We start from the raw sequence: 13,243 nt of genomic DNA on the forward strand, positions 1-13,243 counted from the left end.
CTTCTTTAAACAAGTTCTGATGAGAATAAGGTTCCAGTATTACCCATTCTCCATCCCCACTTATTTGCACTGAAAGATTTCTTTTATTCACTCTTTTTTGTGTGAGATAATTTGTTCCATTTTACTTCTCCTTATCCAGTTTTGCCTTTTAGGATCATCTCATCATAATCAACTCAATCCCATTTCTTCTATCTATATATACTCTTTTAGACTACCCAATTATTAAGAGTTACAGATAATGTTTTCCTACATAAGAAGTAAACAACTTAACTTTATTAAATCCCTTATGTCTTTCATGTTTATCTTCTTATATTTCTCTTAATTTTTGTAATCCAAATTTTCTGTTAAGGTTCTGTCTTTTCCTCAAGAATTTCTGAAAGGCTTTTAGTTCATTACATATCTATTTTCTTTCCTTGCAGGATTACACTAAGCTTTGCTGGGTAGGTTATTCTTAGTTCCGAGCCCAGCTCCTTTGTTCTTCAGAATATCATGTTCTATGCTCTTCAGTCTTTTAAGGTAGAAGCTACTAAATCTTGCATATCTTGACTGTAGCTCCACAATATTCAACTTGTTTCTTTCTGGTTGTTTGTAATCTTTTTTCTTTGACCTGGGAGCTTTGAAACTTAGCTATAATGTTCCTATGAGTTTTCATTTGGGAATCTGTTTCAGGGAGTGATCAGTGGATTTTCCCAACTCCTATTTTTCTAATTCTAAAATTTCAGAGTAATTTTTCTTAATGATTTCTTGATCTATAATGTCTAGATGCTTCTTTGGGCCATAACTTTTGAATAGTCTGACAAATCATATCTCTCTGTTTCAGTTGTTTTTTTTTCACGCTCTTTTTTCATTTTAAAATTTTGTTTTATTTTTTCTTGATGTCTTATGAAGTCACTTTGTATGATTCTATTTTTTAAAGGACTTTCTTTCTCTCTTTCTTGATGAGGCAATTGGGTTTAAGTGATTTGCCCAGAGTCACATACAGCTAGGAAGTGTTAAGTGTTTGAGACCAGATTTCAACTCAGGTCCGCCTGCCTTCAGGCCTGGTGCTCTATCCACTACACTACCTAGCTGCCCCCAAGTTATTTTCTTTGGTAAGTTTTTGGATCTTTTTTCCATTTAGCTGACTATTTTCATAATTTTTTTTTGTTTTTCTTGCATTATTCATTTCTTTCCCCAACTTTTCCTCAGTCTCTCTCATTTGATTTTTAAAGACCTTTTAAAGCTTTTCTAATACCTCTTTTTGTTTTGTGACATTTTACATTTTTCTTTGAAGCTTTACAACAAGCTGTTTCTGACTGAAACCTGATTTTCTCTATCACCATAGAAGCTAACTAAGGTCAAGTTTTTCTTCTTGTTTTTACTCATTTTTAATGGTCTATTTCTGGATTCTTAACTTCATGTTAGAATTAGACTCTGTGTCCAATTCTTTTTGTACATCAAAATAACGGTTTGCACACGTATACTTATTTTGTATTTAATTTATACTTTAACATATTTAGCATGTATTGGTCATCCTGCCATCTAGGGGAGGGGGTGGGGGAAAGGAGGGGAAAAATTGGAACAAAAGGTTTGGGAATTGTCAATGCTGTAAAATTACCCATGCATATAACTTGTAAATAAAAAGCTATTAAAATTTTTTTTTAAAAAATTGGACTCTGTTCCAGGGGCAGGGATGTCTCAGGCTTCAGGCTTTTGTACCTGTTGTTTTCTGAGTTGTATCTGGAGTCCTCTGACCTCTTGAATCTTCCAGTGTTGGATAATCCAAGGCCAGGTGTAATCACTGTTCCTCTAACTCGTGCCTTGGTTTTCGAGTGAGCTCAGGCACTCCCTTTCTGAACCCTGACCATGGCCCTCCTCTCATGCTGTCACAAACACTGTCAATTCCCTGTGGTTCTAGTTGTGGCCACAAGCTTCAGTTCATCTCTCTGCCTGAAATCAAAACCAGGGATTTTGTTTTCCTGTGAGTGACCACAGCTGGCAGTCCCCAATCCCTTTGAATGCACCTACCAGCATCCTCCTCACTCACAGCCACACTCTGGGACCCTATCATCACCCTTGGGCCCCCATCTAGTACCAGCAGAAGGAGGCTCTTCAATCTTCCCCTGATCAGCCATCTGACTGAAGCAGAAGTTGCCACCTGCACATCTGCCCTCAGGGCTTGTTGATTATTTAGCCAACTCTGCCCAGAGCTATTTGATCTATCCATCAATCAGACCAAGTCATCACCCAAGGAGGTCAAACCTTCCTAACATACTCCCACTTTGTCTCAGACTAGACAACTGCTTGAGCCTGCCTTTTAATTATTTCTGCCACTCTCATTATTTTAAATTATTTGTGGGGGATTTGGGAGAACCAATTCATTTCCTGCTTTATTCTGCCATCTTCCCACAATTCTTCCCTCAGAATTTTCATAGGCCATTTTGTTTAATTGTCTCTCCAATTTTTCCCCTTGAAAATTAGGTTAGTTTTTTGTAATTTGACACTGTTGTTCATAGAGCTGCAACTAGGATGGGGTGACTAGAATTTTCCCACAAAATATCAAATTTTAGAAGAACATGGACAGCCCTTTCAGTGCTTTAGCAGTACTGAAACTAGGCTGGGCACCTAATTAGCAAGAATAATTAACGAAAATAGGAAGATTCACAAGGTTCTTCCCCTCATTGGCTGCAATCCAGATAAATTCTACCCTCTGTCTCTGCCAGATTTCATTTTGCCCTAGCCACAAAAATGTCTAGTTATAGATCTTGATGACTGATCGATCATTATGCATAGATTAAGTGCCTACTATGTACCAGATACTATGCCAGGGAGAGAGGATACAGAGAGGAAAATCTAATAGTCCTGCCCTCAAGGAGTTTACAGTTATTTTTATTCTTAACTGGACAAGTCATTTTGCTTTTCTGGGGTCCTTTTCTTCTCTGTAAATCAAGAATTTACTAGGACTTTTTGTGTGTTGTGCACTATACTAAGTGCTAGGCTTACCAATCCAAGCAAAAAGAAAGACCCTCTGCCTTCTAGGAGATTTTATTTTAAATGGGGAAATGACACATAATAGGAAGCTGGAAAATGGTAATAGACTGAAGGGAGAGAGAGAAATACACCAATGGGAGGAAGAAACCACTGTGGCAGAGGGATCTTCCAGGCTAAAAATTAGTTGAGGTCAGATGGCAATTTCAGAGCAGTCAGAAGCAGAGCCAGAGGCTAGCATGGACCCTTCCTCAAAATGGAGGCTCTGGGAAGAATTCCTCAAGGAGAAAAGGGTGACCTTTTCCTTTTCTTCCAGGTAGAGGGATCTTCCAGGGTGAGAAAGTCAAAAAAATTAAGATGTTGAACTAGATCTCTATAGTACTTTGCATTTCTAGATTTATGATCGCAATAATATTAGTCATGGCTACATTTTTATCACTAATTACCTATTGAACTCTCTGGGACCTCTTTGTACAAAAATATTTACAGCAATTAGTTTTGTGGTGGTTAAGAATTGGAAATCAAAGGGATGGTCATCATTGGGGAATGGCTAAATATGCTGTGGTATGATTGTGATGGGAAATATTGTGCTATAAGAAATGATAGGCAAAGATGATTTTAGAAAAATCTGGAAAGACCTACATGAATTGGTCCATAGTGAAATGAACAAAGCCAGGAGAACATTGTACATAGTAATAGCAATATTGTACATGAATAACTGTGAATGACTTAATTATTTTGAACAATACACTGATCCAAAAATCCCTAGTGGTGAAGTATACTATCCACCTTCACAGAAAGAACTGATAGTGATTGACTATTGAACGAAGCAAGCTTTTTTTTTCTTTCATTTTCAGTCTTTTTAATTTGAGTATTTCTGTACAAAATGACTAATATGGAAATGTTTTACATAATTACACATGTATAACCTATATCTGATTGTATACTGTCTCAGAGGAGGAAGGGAGGGGAGGGAAGGATAGAAATTGGAATTCAAAACTTTAAATAAAAATGTTTTTAAAAATTTTGGAGAAAAAAGCTCAAAGTAACCCGATATAATTCTTTCATTTTGTAGATCAGGAAACTGTGACCCAAATATGTGATTCAGGGTAGCACAATTAATAAGTTCCAGGATTCCATCTCAGCTGTCCCTGACTCCAAATCCTAACCTCTTTCCTCATATCTCACCTGCTTCTTCTCCTGGCAGTGACTGGTCAGGTTGGGTTCATTCTGTGTTTTTAGTAATTTACATTCTTTAGTTTATTCCGAGGAAGGTATGAGTATCCCCTAGGCTACTTCCTACCAGTTGAACTTGTCCTTTTCTGAAATGTGCCTGGGCTCCAGAGCAATAGTCTCACTGAAAAGGGAAACAGGATACTTCTGATGTATGAGGGAGCTCATTCAGCCACAGGATATAAAACTAGGTATAGATCGAAATGAAAAAGAAAGTTCCTGCCTTCCAAATATGTTGGTAGATCACTCTAGAAAGTTGACTACCATTTCAGCAAGTTAAAAACAAACTAAGGCACTGGTATTCAGAGCCCTTCACAGTCAGCCTCTTTGACCTTCATACCTCTGCAGTGAGATTAAGAAATTATTCTACTCCTGCTAGATGAACAACAGTGAAGCCCCTTCATGTTGACTGATTTTCTATTAATATTCAGTGTTATTTCACTTTAAAACAAGGACATGTAGCTCCATCTCAAATTTAGAGTTGAATCTGAAAGAGATAGCTTTTGTGGATTTAGTTTTCTGTTTAAAAGTACCGGATCTTCTGCCCCTCAGTGAACTCTGGTCCTTCACAGGCCCAATATCTAATGTGATCGAGTCTGCTTTAAACCCTAGTTAAGACCAAAAACATCTTGTGCAAACTGAAGAACAGCCTCTTCAACTGTCTTGTATTTGAGTTCATGTCTCAACAGTTCTGGGACTTTCAGACACTGGCTAAATTGGGAAAGTCAAATTAAACAAAGACTAAATTGGAAATATTCAGCCCGGGTCTATGAATCCACAAAGTAGATTTTTTTTTAAAGAAAAAGAATTTTTATTTCTTTGTTTTCATATCATCTACATTTCTCACTGACTTTCTTCCTATACCCCCTCCCAGAGAGTCATCTTTTATAATAGGGAATAAAAAAGAAGGAAGAGAGGAAATAAAGTTCCATAAAATTAACCAATATATCAAAAAAGCCTGGCATTACTATGCAACAGAATCCCTCCTTTTAAGTAAACTTGAATACAGAATTTCAGACATAAAATAAACAACTTTCTATTTATATTAAATTATAGGGATAAGTAGCCTCATATCAGATAAATAATATGGGCTTTGAAGTCAGGTGAGAACTAAGTTCAGGGATTCTTTAAGGGTCATGGACCTGTTTTTCTTTCTATAAAATAGGAATGATTCTTTATATTTAAATTACAGGGTTGCTTAAGGATACAGCAAGTTAAGATATGTGGGAAAAAATGCTTTATAAACCTTAAATATCTTTATATATGTCATAGTAGAATTTAGAGAATTTTCACAATAGTAATTTTGTGAGAGTGATAAGACCTATTAGTTTTGCTTATCATAGGCCTAATCTATTATCCAACAAAATAATCCATACAAATGGAGAAGATAATAGATAAATTCTGGGGGGGGGGAGATTATCCAGCAGCAAAAGAAAGACCCTCTTCCTATGATCACCCAAGCCATAACTAAAACTGAACAGCAATAAATATATTATACATATTTATATATTTACATATTTCAGAAATATATATGTGGATATGTATTTTTATATATATGCCTATATATATAGCATAATAACACATGCTATATATGAATGCAATATGTATATATCAAAAACAGCTAATGTAGGAATTTGTCTTGCTGTACTATACAGCTATATATTAAGGATTTTATTTTTCTGGGAGCTTTTGGTCATAACAGGAGGATGAAATGGGGGGAATAGATTAATTTAAAATTTTTTAGATTGCTTTCAAACATTGCGCAAGGGAACCCTGGGAAAGGAACTGAAAAAATAAAAATAGTATGTTTTTTTTAAACAATTAGATAGAAAATATAAATCCATACCTTCACTGAAATTTTTGATGAAAACTTTCATTGAAAGATGTTTTTGAAACTCTTATGTTCAACTCAATAGTACTTATTGTTTGCACTCTGCAATATTTCATGTACTTGGGTAGATCTTGACTGCCAGGGTTCAGAAAGGTAAGGCAGGTTTGGGCTTGTGGACTATATATCACACATATGCTGTAGAATAGATAGCACAGTATTGTATAGTACCTAATAGCTGCTCTCAAAAGCCAGAAATGCATGGGTTCAAATATTGTCTCTGAGACATACTAGCTTTGGGCAACTCATTGGACTTTATGGCACTATAGGTAACACTCTAAGACTGTAAGCCTTTCATTGATAGAATATGCTTCTTTATCTAGAAGTTCTGAGCCAATGAAATCATGAGTACAATCTTGATTTCAATTTTGCGGCTCAAAATTTCAGCCACATCTGACTCTTTTTGACCCCATTTGGGGTTTTCTTGGCAGAGGTGCCTCGCCATTTCCTTCCTTCGCCATTTTACAGGTAAGGAAACTGAAGCCAATAGGGTGAAGTAACTTGTCCAGGTCACACAGCTAGTAAGTGTCTGAGTTTGGATTTGAACTCGGGAACACGAATCTTCTTGACTCCAGGCCTGGTGCTCTGTCCACTGTGGTGCCACTTAGCTGCTCCATATATAACTATAATTTCACAAAAATGACAGGATACAGAGGGAAAAAGAGACTGAATAATCCTTTGAACTCATAGTTTCTTAAGGCAAAGGATAAATTAATTATATGGTGTTGATCTATCATACCCAATTATTTGAAATTTTTACGAAAGACTTCAGTTCTATTTTGTTATAAGTTCTTAGAAAACACTTTTGTTTTTTTTTTTTTTATTATTTTGGGTTGTTTAACTGCCTTTGTTAACACCCCTAGCTATTTCTGTGCTTTCCAATCACTGGGCAATGAGACCCTGGGAAGAACTTCAGAGATCATTTATTTCCAATTCCTCATTTTTACACATGAAGAAAATGGAGTCCAGAGAGGCTCAGATCTTCTGGACCTCAGATCTCAAGCCCTTTTCACTGTCCCAAGCCAGGATCATCACAGAGGTTGGTGAACCAGATGCCATATAAGGCTCACTCTGAAATGAAGAGACCATTGGTGGGAACAAAAGAGGGATCCTACATGTCACCAAGTATTTGAATGGCGCTCTTTTGGAAGAGCAGTTAGACTGGCTGGGATTGGCCCCGGCAGGCCACATAGAGACAAGGGCTGGAAAGGGCAGAGAGAGATGAAGGTTTGAGGTATGGAAAAATCTCCCACCAATTGGGAGTCTCCAGAAGTAGAAGGGGATGAGTTTGTCATTAAAGGTCTTCAGGCAAAAGCTGGATGACATGGTGACGCTATGGAGGAAGTCCTGAGTCAGGAGTGGGTTGGATTTGATGACATCCCAGCTCCCTCTAAAGTACCTGTGTTTGTATGGCAACCATGGACAAGGTCCTAGCTTTCTCCCTTACCCTTACTCGCTTCCATTCAAAGGGGGCCATTGGACTCAAATATATTTAGCTAGGGCAGCAAGTTTCTAAACCCTGTCTGATCTGAACTGGGAAAAAACCATCTTCCAGGGACAAAAGCTCTCTCGAATGCTGCAGTTGTGGCTTAATCATAATAAAAGGGGTCACCTTGGGAGCTGGGGGGTGGAGCCAGGCCAAGAACCCTGGTGCTGAGAACCAGTGGAGGGACAGGAGTTTGGCTCAGTCGAGCCCATATTGCTCTTGGAGAAAATGAGGCCAGAGGGCATCATTACGGAGACAATAATATGTTCCTCATAAAAATCTGGACCCCGTTCGTGCTCATAAACAATCAGCCAGCCCTTTGGACCATTTTTCTAAGGTCACTTCCTGGGGCTATTCCTTAAGTTCCCCTGGCTCAGCTCCATCTGTTCATCTGGAATGGTTTTTCAGAAGATGGGCAGAGTGAAGCTCTCTGGGAACAAATATAATACCCCTCCCTGCACCCCTCTCAAAAAAAAAAAAAAAAAGGAAAAATAAAACATAACAAGCTTCTGCTTGTTACAAGAATTCAGCCAAAATTCAGCCAAAGAAAGGATGGGAAAAATGCTTTCAAGGACATATTTCCTGAGCTGATTGATAATTTCCCATCCTGGGGAGGGACGTGGGAAAACAGGCAAGGATTTTCATCAGAATGCAGACAAAACTGGTCTGACAAAAATGGTTCTCCTGAAAAGGTGATGGTTAGGAGACTTATGCACCAAGTGACAGGTTACCACATGGGCTACAAAGTCAGAGAATCAAACCCTGCCTCCGGCATTGACCTTAAAGGGGTCATTCTCCCCAGGGCCTCAGTTCCCTCAACTTTAACCAGAGGGAGTTGGGCTGGATGGGCTCTCCGGCTCTATAAAACCTCAGGGCCTCAGCTGGAATGATGCACTGGTGAGATATCATCTGTGAGCTCAGGGACAAACCGCATGGCTCCAGAGAACTTTTCAATTCCACATTTATATCCTTTCCTCAACTTCTTAAACTCTTCTCAGAAAGGAAAACCCATCAGGCTCCAAAAGTCCCTTGATGAGCTCAAGAAATCAAGGGCAGAGTTAAGACACGTGATAAGGGATTGTCCACCTCAGCTCTCTTTGGGACATTAAGACCTACCTTGCTCTAATGAGTTAAGATTATTACAAGGCAGGTTAGGATATGGAATCCTAAAGAGAGGCAGGGGAACTTGATTGCAAGGTGGGTTCCAAGGGAGAGATGTAATGGAACAGATATCTATTCTTGGTCTTTAGATTAACTGGAATAAATCTGTTCAAAGAAAGCAATAATTCATGAAAATAATAATGAACCTAAAGGTGTCAAAAAAGAAAAACAAAAGAAAACAAAATAAATGACCAATGAAACCAAAGAACAACAAGCGATCTTTGTGTTCCCGAAACACAGCTTGTAGGTAAAAGGGGAGGCAAAATAGAAAAGAAAAGAAGTTATGGGTTCTGTGTATGGAATGCTGATGGACTCCATGACCAATTGAAGAGATTTCCAAATCCCAGAAGCCAATTTAGAGAATAATAATCTTAAAAATCAATATCTCTGTCTGGAAGTTATCAGTTTATGCAATTTGCAAGTTAATATCTTGACAGATCAATAGAAATTACCATGACAACTGATTGGAAAGTGTTTTAAGAAAATTTACATCCAAATGAGCTAAACCACCCATTCTCCAGCTTCCTGTAAGGCAACAGGACTGAGGACCACCACACATAGTAAAGACAGAGCTGATCCCAGGTATAATATCTGGGGACCAAGCAGAACAGAGGAGTAAAAAAGGGAACAGTCCCAGTCAATCCAACCAAGCAACCATTGGGCACAAAACAGATAGCTGTCGATTTCCATTGATTTTATCCATACTTCAAACAAAATGGGAATTTTTCTTTGTTCTGAAACCTACAGAAACCAAGAAATCCCTACTTTAGGTGGGTACCTGAGGCCGAGTGGTCAAGATTTACACAGAGTCAGAGGCAGTGGGTATCAAAGGTAAGACTTGAATCTAGGCCACTATTCATGAGGCTATATTATCTCTCAAAAAAGAGACTAGCCTTGAAAAATGATATGCCTTATTTGAGCTTTGACCTGGACATACTAGTCCATACTGGACATGGACCTCCAGATCTATGCTGTTTAAAAATTCAATTTCTCAACTATTCTATTTTGTTATTGTTTAATCAATTAGTCATAATCCCACTTGGGGTTTCCTTGGCAAAGATATTGGAGTGGTTTGCCATTTCTTTCTCCAATTCATTTTACAAATGAGAAAACTAAAGATAAACAGGGTTAATTGAAGGGCTTGGTCCAGGGTTACTCTAGTAAGAGTCTGAGGTCAAATTTGAACTCAGAAATATGAGTTTCCCTGACTTTACAGCTGGGACTCTGCATTATGGCACCCCCACAGCTGGCTCTCTATTGTTAGCCATTTATTTAACTCTCTTAAGAGTTTAATTTCATAAACATGAAATGAGAAATCTTTCCAATAAAATGTTAGAAATCTCTTTAAATGGATTTTAGGGGGAAAAAATCCTCCAGTGGACCCTTTTTTAAATCATAAATGAGGGTGGGGACCCCAGCCTCTACCATGCATGTCATCAGTAATAGAGTGGTTTAAGCATATAGGTACTTATCCAAAAGCAAAGCCAACAGCAGGAACCTCAGCTCTAATGCCCCCCCTGACCACCAGCACAAGACCTGCATCTTAGTTTCTGTGAGCTAACACGCATCCAGCCTTCTTATGGAGAACACGTGAAGGCAGGTATCACCCATGACTCAGTTGGATTCTCAATTGTTTCATTTTTATCAGTGTCTTTCTGTTACTAGCACAGTATATGGCTGAGAGGTGCTCAGTAAAAGCTTATCAAACCATCAATGGTGAGTCCATGAGGGATTGGAGAACTTGTACATGGTCTAGCTATTACAGTTTGTCCCTGGTTCAGTCTTAGGAAGCTTGACCTCTAATTAGGGGAATTAGGCTCCCCATAACACTGGATTATTAAGAAACCCCACTCAGCATCCCAACAACTTTGGTAATTATAGTATTGGTTTTGGTTTACAAGTCTAAGGAAGTTCCCAAAGAAGGGGCCTAAATTAGGTAATCATTATATAAACATGGGATGTGTAATTTATTCCCACAAAAGAAAAAAGATTGCTAAGATAACTGTATAACTATGTATATATATATATATATATATATATATATATATATATATATATATATATATTGTATTTAACATATACTTTAACATATTTAACATGTATGGGACTGCCTGCCATCTAGAGGAGGGGTGGAGGGAAGGAGGGGAAAAATTGGAACACAAAGTTTTGCAAGGGTCAGTGTTGAAAAATTACCCATGCATATGTTTTGTCATTAAAAAACTATAATAAAAAAAAACAGAAAAAGATTGCTAAGCACACACACATATGCATAAATCATAGAATGCATTAACAAAAAGATTAGGACAGACTTCAATAACTAAACTTCTACATAAAGTTACAATTGGTTGGGAGGCTAATGTTTAAATCTCACCAGAGGATACTACTAATGTATAATTACTATGTTGGGCACTGTCTCATCACACAGCTAAGCCTGGTCTTTTCAGTGACTGACTACTTTGACCAAACCAATCAAAATGTAAATGGCAAGCATTTAACAAAGTAAATAAAAATGCAATAGAACATAGATAATGTTAATTTGTGGTTTTCTAAGTCCATATGCAGTTGGCGGGGACCCTTATGAATGGCCCAGTTCTGTGAGTACCCATGGACCTAATCCATTTCTCTCATTTTAAAGATGACTGAAGATCAGGGGTGTGACTTAATCAAAACTCATCCAAGATTTAAACTCGGTTCTTCTGACTAGAGCAAGGGCTCTCTCCATTACACTCTGATGCTGACATTTTCTATTCAAGAGAGAATTTTGCTTTCCCTTTTCTTGGAGAGCAGAGTTCAGATAAGATCACATATTAAAAGCATTCTCCTCGGACCAGGACCTGAGTTGAAGTCCTGACACGGATGCTACTATCTATGTGAGCTGGGGAAATCACTGACTCTTTGGGTCTCAATTTGCTCCCCTATAAATGGGATTTCGGACTACATGGCCATCTGTCTTTAGCCAAACCATGCTGAGACTCAGTAGGAAGACCCGAGTTTGAATTCTGGTCAGATAATAACGGTTTCGGAACCCGGCTCTCTGAATGGGGATGATGCACCCCTCTCCTCCAGTCCCACCTCAGACAACTGGCAGAGATCAGCAGGAATGACCTGGCGGGTGGCCTCCGGTGGCTGTGCCACGGCTCTGCAGGCTCCAAAATAGAAAGGAAAGGAGCTTCCCCATTGGATAAGGGCTGACCCATGTGTTTGAAAGATTTAACAAATCCCCATCAAGGAATTTTTTTTTTGGCCCGTTGGTGCCAACAAAAATTGCCAAAGAATGACCTCATTTGTGGCCCTGGCCATGGGATGTTTCACAGCTGACTTTAGCTGCATGTTTCTTAAAACTCATTTCCTGCTTTAAATAGCAACAAAACCAGGATATGAACCCACCAGTTACTCATATTCGATATTTTTATGTTCTCAGGACTTATTTATTATATGTATTCACACATGTTGTTTGGGAGTCAATGGGTGAGAAGAGGTAATATGCATAGGGCACTAATTTAGATCCTGGAAGAACCACATTCAAATTCTGCCTGTGTGACCTAAGTCCTTTCCCTTCTTGGGTCCCCAGTGTCTTCATCTGTGAAATGGGGATAATAGTATTGTTGGAAAGATCAAGTGAGAATGAGTCTAAAGTGCTTTACAAACCTTAAAGCCTTACATTTATATACATAGACACACATATACACACACATACCTAGCCCCATTCTGACATACACACACACACACATACATACACACTATATATATCTGCCATAAATATACATATAAATATCTATCATTTAAATATACATATATGTGCAAGAGCATACATACACACTTATAGATACTAGTTATAATGAGGCTGATGATTTCGCATAGCTCTACCTCATTTAAATCCAATTCATGGGCAAGTCAAGACATCAGTGTGTGATGTCATTGGTTCTCTTCAAAAACGAAAGATGAACAATCAATAGCATTTAAGCCAAAGTTCCTCATTAATAGGATGACCATTTTTGACACATCTTCTCTGAGCTTTGTGAATTTTGGAAATTTAATTAAAAAAATTAAAGACTAAAAAAAGAAAAGTTGTGAACTTAACCACATGGAAATGAACAAGGCAAAGTTTCTCCAGGGATATTTTTACCTAATCCAAGATCAAAAACTAGTTGTTGGTACAGGATTTAGGACACAGTGTGGTATATTGCTCTCAGATGGTATTACTAATGAGGGGCTAACTTATCGATAAGATAGGACTGGATTTGGGATTCAATCAGCCTAGGGGAGGAACGTCCCATACTCCCAACTGCCTCGATGGTTGTCACCAAGAGATCAGGAGGCATGTCTAAGATCATAGCCAGTTTGGGTCAGAGGTAACTCCTAAACCCAGACCCTGACCCTGAAGGCAGTTCTCTGTCAACTACTCCACACTCGCCAATAATCCCCAACTCTGGATGACGGTTCTGTAACCCCTCCAAGTTTACAAAGAACTTTACGTTATATTATTCATTCATCCCAACAACTTCTGA

The sequence above is a fragment of the Sarcophilus harrisii genome, chromosome 5, assembly GCF_902635505.1.
Source record: "Sarcophilus harrisii chromosome 5, mSarHar1.11, whole genome shotgun sequence".
Classification (NCBI taxonomy): Eukaryota; Metazoa; Chordata; class Mammalia; order Dasyuromorphia; family Dasyuridae; genus Sarcophilus; species Sarcophilus harrisii.